This window comes from Branchiostoma lanceolatum, chromosome 1, assembly GCF_035083965.1.
Source record: "Branchiostoma lanceolatum isolate klBraLanc5 chromosome 1, klBraLanc5.hap2, whole genome shotgun sequence".
NCBI classification, from domain to species: Eukaryota; Metazoa; Chordata; class Leptocardii; order Amphioxiformes; family Branchiostomatidae; genus Branchiostoma; species Branchiostoma lanceolatum.
The window spans coordinates 38,259,587-38,270,256 of NC_089722.1; positions in this window are offsets into that span (position 1 = coordinate 38,259,587).

Consider the following 10,670-nt stretch of genomic DNA (forward strand, 5'->3'; position numbering starts at 1 on the left):
AATGTAAGGAATGAATTGGAGCATGTAGTTCGAGAAAAACACATGTCTTCATTTGGGAGTAATTTCTATGTTCATGTCGGTTTTTCATAAGAGAAATCCTTAATTTTCAACGTATTTTCTGTTAACAATGCACACTACTAAATGTATTTGAGTTTGCGGCAAGGAGAAAATGGAGTACTCGCGATAGGTTTGAGTTTATATATAGCGCTATAGTAACAGACATCGCTGCCTTTTCAGACAGCCAACTGCAGTGCTTTCAGGTCCTATCGGAGGTCGTGCGCTTCTTAGAGGGTCTGCATGGGGGGGGGGGGTCCTGGTAGCGCTCAACGGTAAATTCACAGCAGATGTCTGACACTCCTGGGGGTTACTGTGGCTCAGATACTAACGAAATCTTTACGGTAGCAGCTGCTGCTCTGGCAAACCATTTTATCAGTTTTCTTTGTTTATCCTGTACCCCCATCACACTTCTTCTATCTAGTTGACAATCCTAGTACATTTTGTTGTATACTTAGATGTTTGTTTATCAATAATAGATTTTCTTCCAGTGTTGGTGGAGTTGCTCATAACTGTCCCTATCCCCCAACAGTATGATCCAGCCCACCCACAGCTGGGATTGTCACTGACCCAGTTTTTCCTCAAGAAAATTCAATCAGATGCAAAACCCCCATGCATGCCCTTGGGGTCCAAAAAGGGTAGATAGCCAGGGTAGACAGGCCAGGTAGACAGGGCCAGCTTTTTCCGCAAACCCGTGGCAAGAGACCTGATACGCCATGCATTTTCGCACGCCTGCTCAGAACACTTTGAATTCAGAGGCGGCGACAGGAAATTTCGTAATGGTGGGACGAAATGTTCATGATCACAATGACGAGCGCCGAAACTAAGGTGTGACAATACGTGGCGTCGCGGTGGCGTAGTGGCAGTGGCGTAATCTCTGTGACGCTAAGACGAGCTAATGGTAAAAAACAAGGTGACTCAAGGCTACCTCGAAAATCGCGCGTACCTCAAGTTTGGAGTGGCCAATCCCCTTCAAATTTGGCAGGAATATGGGCCAGGTATCACTGATTCCAAATAGTTACAACTTCCTAGCTAAATTTGCATTATTTTTCCATAATTGATAATAATATAGGATCAACTTGTCTCAATAAACATTGGCCTACACCAAGCCCTTCTGGTGAGAACTGTGTCATAAAACTTTCAGAGGATGCGGCGAGTGTTGTACATTACATAAATGTAGAACCAAAACAATGAATACTTTATCAGATTTGAAAAAACATAGATATTGATATTATTTTAGGGGGGTATCTATGACTTTATCTACCGATAACCAGGTATGCAGTGATAAAATCAATATCTGGCCGTTCGATGTACATAAACCAACTTCTTGCGTACTGTTTGCACCCAATTTCAAGTTTGTAGCCCACTGCGAAGACTTTTGTAAGTAGCTTTATTCAAAATTTTGGTAAATTTCCTTCCATGTATTGATCCATCTCCATCCGTCATGTTGACAGCCTGTCATCTGTCAATAGATTAATTGTTTTCGCACCTCTACTCGATGTCATTACAGGCAATTATCTTTAATTATGCATGGAAGGCAGACAGCAGTATGCTCATACAATGGTATCCATTCAAATCCAGATTTCAGAATTGTTCCAACAATCACCTTGTTAAAAAAATGCTGTTTGCAAGAAAAAATCTAAGGATACAAAATGCTATTCTTATTTGGCCTCTTCGTCAGGTGATTTGTAAAACAGATAGCAAGAAAAGCCGAGATTGTATATCATATTTGGCATTTCATCAACTTTCAGTTTTGAAATATCTACACTACACGCCAAAAATAGTTATTCAAGCAACTGGATAAAATACTACAGATATCAATACTACCTCACCCGACCTCATCCGAGTCTAAAATGCAGTGTATACGGGGTAGGGACATTGTTTGACGTTCTGGATACGTTGAATATGCAATTATGAATGCAAAACAAGCAGCAAACTCTAAGCATTTAGCAGTTTTTATAAGTTACTCCGCTCGTTTCCAAGATAGAAGATTTCTGGCCGCCATATTGGATCATGCCACTGTTGGGGTCTACTGTGTGATGGGGAAGTTCTTCATACCTTTTTTATTTATTTTTGTCCGACAGGACGATAAGACGGTGGGTACTAATTACAATTCCATCACAAACCACTCATAATAACTGTACACAATAACTGTACACAGTATCTGTACACAATAACTGTACACAACGTGTTTTTCAGCCTCGAATACACGCACGTAGTGTGTATTCATTGCGCCGGCCGTCTTGACCTCCCTTTACTTATAAAAACTGGTAAATACTTAGAGTTTGCTGCTTGTTTTGCACTTATAATTGCATATCTAACATATCCAGAACGTCAAATAATGTCCCTACCCCGTATACACAGCATTTTAGACTCGGATGAGGTCGGGTGAAGTCGGGTGAGGTGTTTAGGCATACCCCTTTATTTTCGTAAAAGAACCACGTGAATAATTACTCAGGTGAAAAAAATGCTCCATCTGCCTCTGCCCAAAACAAACCTCAAGTTGGATTAAGATAGCCCGCGGATTATAAAAACGCCAATAGACTTGATGCCAGTATAAAATTCCCCAGGCGCACACAGTGTTAACAAGTCGTTTGGTTACCTGGCTAAGGTTAGCCTGGAAACCATACCATCGGCGGCTCCCCGATATTGTTACGGGGCTGGGAGTGACCCCGCCCGCCCAGAGAGCTTAGCCCGCTCGGGGTATTGGTTTACGTCCTTGAAAACTACGGTGGCTGCGAAAGTCATCTGATGTGTATTCAGCTGTCTGGTAAAAATGCTTCATGCATCCACATTCCCTGGGCCGTATAGGTTGAAGAAATAGAATACTATTATATCATTTCCATGTGATTCTGGTTGGGGCATTTCCACTATATTTCAATTGGGAGCCTTTATTTCACTTTTAAACTTATTAACAATATTACATGATCATGATGGTAGATTTGGAATTTATACTCTCTGTTTTTGCTTTGTCAATACACGCTAGCCTGGTCACCAGTTTCTAAGGGTCGGCTTAGGTGTGTTTTATCGGGCCCAGTCTGCTATATTGAGCCGTTTCTGTCAGATTGTCTTCTTAGCTGCCATATAGAGTTTCGCAGCCACCGTAGTTTCCAAGGCCGTAAACCAATGCGCCGAGCGGGCTAAGCTCTCTGGGCAGGCAGGGTCACTCCCAGCGCCGTAGGTGTGGTATCCTGGCTAATACACACCGATACTAGCACATAAAGTGGCTATTCTGAATCCTGTTTGTTGACCTGATTGTCGTATATTCAGTCATATTACTTGGCCCTTGTCCCGCTGCACCTTAAAAAATTTTTGGGTTGTACAGGCTTGTTCTGTACGCTAGCCCTTCTTCTCCAAGCAGAGGTTTCGATCGAGTGGGGTAGTTTTGTCCGAGATTTTTTAAGTCCCTCTCCCTTATGAAGGGACGCAAAAAATCCCGGACAAAACTACCCAACTGGATCGAAACCTCTGCTTGGAGAATAGCTATCCCTGACGTGGTGGGTATCTTTAGAATGCGTAGTTATGTTGCATCTTTGCGGTAAAGCAAAGTAAGTGAAAATGAGCAATATAACCCGCATGGACACAACAAGAGGAAACATCTTCGCTATATAAACTATAACCCTGTCTGAGAGTATCTGACCAAGGTTATATAACCTCCTTGATCTAAACATTGTGTTATCACCTTGTTCACACCATGGAGGTTTCTGAAAGGCCAATATTGTTCTTGTTCTTTTGATTAGGACAATACCATGCAAGAGTTAATGGTTTTTCACAATTCAACCTAAACATGGTGACAAAGCTTGGCAATCTCCTGTCTTTTTCCTTTAATCATTACATGAACGAAAAACAATGCTGGAAGTGCAGAAGAAATTATTACAGAACAGAGTGACTCTTATCTCCTATAATTCAATCGACTCATCTTGACTTTTTTGGCATCTTTGTTTGGATGGAGTGTTCAACAGGGGACGGCCCAAGGGTGTGTGAAAGAACCGCAAAGAAATGTAAAGTAGCAGGAGGAGCTGTGGGCGGTGAAACTACAGCAATTATCGCCCTTCTCCCTGCATATTCAAGGCCTCCCACTCACACCTTTCCTCATTTTAATCTCATTATGAGGGTTTTGCTGGGGCAAGCTTAGCTTGTCTTAGCGTCACAGAGATGAGTACCTAGCTTCGGTTAGGGACGTCCCTCGGATAGGACGTTATATGAAGGTCCCGTGTTTGAGGAGAGCCACACCTCAAGCACGTTAAAGAACCCAACACACTTATCGAAAAGAGTAGGGGTCCTTCCCGGTGTGTGTGGATCATATGCAAGTCTACGAAAACCACGCCTTCCGCACTGGTATTCCAGTGCTGAATCAATGGACGAATCGGCCTCAGCACTGGTTTTCCAGTGCTGACGAAAGTTCAGCACTCGTTTTCCAGTGCTGAAAAAAGTTCAGCACTCGTTTTCCAGTGCTGAAAAAAGTTCAGCACTCGTTTTCCAGTGCTGAATCGCTGTATTCCAGTGCTGAGTTTCTTTCAGCACTCGTTTTCCAGTGCTGAAACTTGTCTCAGCACTCGTTTTCCAGTGCTGAATGGAGTTCGGCACTCGGTTACCAGTGCTGAATGCGCGACAGAGCGGCGGTACCTGGTCACGGGTCATGTCAAAGGTCATTCAGCACTGGTTACCCAGTGCTGAAACCGCCGTCAGCACTGGAACCGAGTGCTGATGTACAAAAACCACGCCTTCAGCACTGGATTTACCAGTGCTCGGGGACAATTCAGCACTGGAAAACGAGTGCTGAAAAATCCCCAGCACTGGAAAACGAGTGCTGAAAAAAACTCAGCACTGGAAAACGAGTGCTGAAAAAAACTCAGCACTAGAAAACGAGTGCTGAAGTGTTTTCAGCACTGGAACGTTTTTCTTGCCAGTGCTGAGTGAGAGAAGTATTAGTCGTAAGAAGTGCAGCATGGTCACTTGAACTTACTTAGTTTGTGATTCATTTAGAATAAACAATGACCAACTTTATTCCGACACAATTTTGTCATCTTGTTCATTGTGTAATTGTATAGTAGATATAGGTATGAGGGATGTGTTACAAATAAACAACTTTATTTCTTTCTTTCTGGTCATAAATTGCATCTTTGTTTCGTGATTGTGATGTGCGATACAGCTCTTTTGGGAGAGATTTGGGTGGCCCTGAAAAGGGCCGGTGGTTCTGATATTATATGCGTTTCAGATATGTGTACATTAGCCTTAGTTGGTATTACTACTGTAAAGCTCATGATATCTATATGTAAGTAGTTTCAATCAAGTATTTTTTTGTTGTAAAATGACTAGTTACAATGCGTGCAATTCTGTTTAGGCTTGTTTCAATGCGTTCTGTTTACATGGTTTAGGCTTGTTTTGTTGCCATATTCAATGTGTTTCCGTGCACGTGAATCATGCCAAATAAAGTGTTTTGAAACTAGTATTGGTTCGTTTGCTAATCAATATTTTGAAATTTAACATTTTGAAATTAAATAAGGAAGTAGAATTTGTAATTTCAGGTAGGCAAATGAGTTCCCGGGTGTCTAGTAACTTGTCAGCAAACAATGGTATCTTCCAATGACGTTGCAGTTACCCTTTAGCCTCTGGCCCACCGGAAAATCTTACTCAAAAAGTCGGTCACGTCGAGGATTTATAGTCAGAGCAGCGTCAGAGCAATTTACCCCGGTAATATAGAAACTGAAATCTGTCATAGTTATGCGCTATGGTTAAATTTCAGTGAATAGTCCGGAAAAATACTACGTTTTGAAATCGCAAGTAAGTCACCGTCGTAACGTATCTCAGCACTAGTTTTTCAGTGCCGAAGCTTGTCTCAGCACTCGGTTTCCAGTGCTGACGTCGAGTTCTCCAGTGCTGAACTCCACTCAGCACTGGTTTTCCAGTGCTGAACTAAACTCAGCACTGGTTTTCCAGTGCTGAACTAAACTCAGCACTGGTTTTCCAGTGCTGCACTAAGCTCAGCACTGGTTTTCCAGTGCTGAAGCCACTTTCAGCACTGGAACCGAGTGCTGAAAAAGGAGAGCGTGGTTTTCGTAGTTTTGCGGATCATATAAAGCTGTCCGGATATGCAGCTTGCACTCTTCAGTACAAACCTGGTGTGTTACGCCTTGATGCGGCCGGGTATGAAATACAAACAAATACTAGGGGTGTCCCGGGGGTAAGCTTGAAATCTTGGCCCTCGGCTGAAACGCTATTTCCTGCATAATGAGGGGGGAATTTTGCTTAAGACAGAAGAGTAAGGTAAGTTTTATGACATCTCTACTTGTAAACAAAAAAATACAGAAGGTTTCAGCTTGATTTTGGAGGGGCGTCACGCCCTCCAGACCTTTGTTTGTTTGTTTGTTTGTTTTATTTAGATCTCCATTAGTGATATACAATATGCATTATTCTTCCTGGAGTCCCAATACAAATAAATAAAATGAAACGAAAACTATACAATTGGTTAACTAAGAATCCAGAAAAACAAATGTTGTGAAATCAAAAGTAAACGAAAGATGAACGAGAGAGGTCAGAGGTCAACATAAGTGAAAACATAATCTGGATGTAGTGGACGGAAAACCAGAAGTAATCATGAATTACGGATATAGGTAACTTAAATAAATAAATAGACTGAACATAATGTAAATACAAATGAGGAAACTCAAACATAATGATTACCATAAATTATAAACATGATAAACTAATTGATAATAATTCCAACTAAATCAACCTTAACAGATTAAATATACATGTATTTACAAAAGGACCGGAATTCTGATCAGAAGAACTTACTACCAACATAGACTGAGAGGTGAAGCTTTGTCCTTTGCTTTAACCCAGTCTCTTATTATGTTCTTGAAGTCTACATTGTCGGTTGAGATCAGTGTGTTTGGCAGTCTGTTATAGGTTTTTGTGCACCTATAGAGAAACGTTCTTGTCAGCGCTTTGGTCCGTGGTCTGGGTAGCGTGAAACCTCCTTTATTGGACAGTCTGGTGTTGTGATTGTGCGAAATATTGCTGCCACGTACTCTATCGTATAAGCCCTCTGGTTGTTTAACTGTAACTAGTTTGTGAAAAGCACTTAGAGTAGTTGTATACATTCTCTCTTTGACAGTTTGCCAGTTGAGCCTAGTATGTAAGTCGTCGGAAGAGGAGAACATTGTTGAATTAGCTGCAAGTCTGGCTGCACGATTCTGCATAGTCTGTAGTTTGTCTAATTGTGTCTGAGTTGTAGAAGAGAGGACAGTGGAACAATAATACAAATGTGATAGAACAAGAGATTGTGTAACGGTTTTCAGTAAATCACCTGGAAAGTAGTTTTTATATTTCCTTAGTGATGCTATACTTCTAGCCATTTTTGTCGTGGTCTTGTGTCCATGCTGGTCCCAGGAGAGGTGCTGGTCAACAGTAAACCCCAGTAATGCTTTGGTCACATTTCCAATCCGGGGCCCGGCCGGACAGCTTGCGGGAACAAAAAATATGATATAAAAGACAACAAAAGACAAAAAACGTAAAAGATTACTCCTAACTACAAATTGTGTATTTTCCTGATATGCATTTTTTACTTTTCGTTTTCGCCGACACACCGGCCGGGCCCCGGATTGGAAATGTGACCTAAGCATCAGTCAGCTTGGCTTACTTGAGTGATCTGTTTCCCACCCACACTAAGATGAAGTTCTGGGTTGTGTTTTAGTTTAGGGTGACTGCCTAGGAGGATTGATTTAGTTTTACCAATGTTTAAGATGAGTCTGTTTGTTTGGACCCAATCCCAGATGTGCGTGAGGTCTAGATCTGTCTGTAAGATACTACTTCTACAGCATTGGGTGCTGCAGCGTAGGGCGTTGTGTCGTCTGCGTACATAACCAGACTTGTATGTTGTGTAATGGTAGGCAGATCATTGGTGTATAAACAAAACAACAACGGGCCAAGGCAGCTCCCTTGAGGGACTCCGGACTTGGTCTCCAGAAAGGTTGAGCAAGCCCCATTTATGTACACAGCCTGGCACCTGTTTGATGGATAGCTTTCCATCCATCCTACAGCTGACTCTGTGAAACCATAGCTCTTTAATTTAGCGAGTAATATCTCGTGGTTGACCGTATCGAAGGCTGCGCTAAAGTCGAGAAGAACAGCACCAACAAGATTTCCTTTGTCAACTTCCTCTAACCAGTTATCAGTCATCTGAATTAGAGCACTTCCTGTAGAGTGATTTTGCTTGTACGCGTGTTGGCTATTTGATATTATGTTGTTAGAGAGAAGGTAAGATTGGATTTGCTTTTGACATACTTTTTCCATAACTTTACTGATGGCAGGTAGCAAGCTGATAGGTCTACTATTGGGACCATTTAAAGGGGCAGACTTGTTCTTTATTAGTGGTACTACTTTGGCCTTCTTCCATTGTGATGGGAACAACCCTAGTCTTAAGGAACTGTTAATAATGTGACAGACTGGGCCTGCTATGTAGTCAGCACTGACTTTCAATAGTGTATTATCAATATGGTCGTGCCCTGTGGCTTTACTGGCAGGAAGTGATTTGAGAATGTTTCTAACCTGGCTCACTGTTACGGCATGAAAAGTGAAAGAACAATTCTTAATGGACATGATATTTTCTTCAATAGGTGCCACAGCTTTTTCCTTGTCTGGGTGATCTTCACTGGTAAGACTATTCACTTTGTCTATGAAGTATGTGTTGAAATACTGAGCGATATCTCTGGGTTTGGTCATGATTTGTCCATCAGACTCCACCTTGCCGGAGTCGCGACATGCTCCCGGGAAAATTTTTGAAACCTTGACACCCTGAAATAACGCACCTCGTAGAATTGAAACGACCAGTAACGCTTCACGATTAATATATCGACAACGCTTAGCGTTGAATTAGAGCGGGCCGGCTAAGATTAACGCTCATAACGCTCATAACGCTTAACGGAAAAGGGCATGCAGGCCCTCAGGAATGGTGAAAAATCCATACAAACGTGTTGTACATTTCGGGTACTCCTATATCGACTCCTGCTCTGGAACTCCTTATCGACTAGATTAAAATCGGCAAAAACACTTCAACTCTTTAAACGAATATATAGAGAAGAACATATGACTTATCCATAATTTCCCTTCACTCCTCAATGAATCATTATGCTTTCTACTTGTTTTTATTTGATATGATTTGACGATTAGAGTCATTATTGATATGATTTCTCCTATAATTTACACATTGATATGCAAATTCCGTTACATTTAAGTTTATGTCATTGTTTTGACTCTCCATTATGTTTTGATTCAATATCTCTAGTCTCTTGAGTTATCGTTACTTCGGTTATCATCTAATTATGATTTCTTTTCTTTGTTGAAGACTTATATTTTCAAGTTAACCTTTATTGCTGTATTATTTGTCATTATTTGACATTTTAAAATGTTGCTTTGTATTTATATGTAAGGGGTTTTACCCCCCAGAAATCTTTGAAAAACGCCACCAGGCGACTTGTATTTCTGGTAAAACAAATAAACTGAAACTGAAACATTTCGGGTAAGCTGTATTGTCTGGCTGTCTGTCTGTTGAAGACAATAAAAAGACGGGGGTTTCTGAGGTACGGCAGTTCAGTCAGACATTTAGGACAGCAACAGCTGAGAGTTGAGACAAAGAGAGCAGAGTCAGCATTATAAAGTCACGGTCAGTCTGCCTCATGGCTCAGGAGACTCCGGTGCACGGGAATTCGAAAACCTTTAATATCTCTGCGTTCGTGATGCGCTATACAAACCCGGATCTAAATTTATAATAATTTTGATGTTAACATCAGTGTTAGTTAATGTTTTGTTGAATACATGGATAAATTAAAAGACTTGTTGGTTGTAATATCATGTTCTGAATTTGTCGCTTCAATTCTTCTTACATGCTTTATGGTATTCAAGTTTGAAAATGTGAATGTTTTTGTGGCCCGCCTTTTTTTTTCGCCCGCGCGCACTAAATTTTGAGTCTGCAGAGAATGTCATGATTTGTCATCCATAAGATTTACTTGCTATTGCCTTAGTGTAAATGCGATGGATGTCATATTGGAGATTCATGAAAGGTAAAAACAATGGAATGCATTCTATGCTAACAAGGATCTCATCTGCATAATGTATGCAGAAACTTCATTTTCCCTTACGATAAATGCTACAGATGTCATATTGGAAGTGAAGGCAGTTTTAGGAACGGTGAATGTCCATTGTATTCACCTTTCCTAAAGCTTGTATTCACCTTTCCTAAACCTACCTACACCTCCAATATGGCACCCTTAGCATTTACCATTAGGGAAATACTATAAGTTTCTGCATTAACCTTACATCTACTTGGTTGGGGTTTTTTTGCAGAAGAAGAAGAAGTAGAAAGACGAACACTCCAGCAAAAAAACAATATCTTTCCCCCATACCTATACAGGGTACAGGGAGGGAACTATAAACACAGCAGTTCTCATTATACTATGATAGGTTCCTTGTTATATGTCGTTTTTAATCATACCTTTTGATAAAGAGCAAGTAACATGTTTTGCGATATGTGAGAAAGAGATAATTCATCATTCAACGGATCTATATGATATCCCTTTTCCTAAGTTGGTATAAAGTCCAAGATATTTGACTGC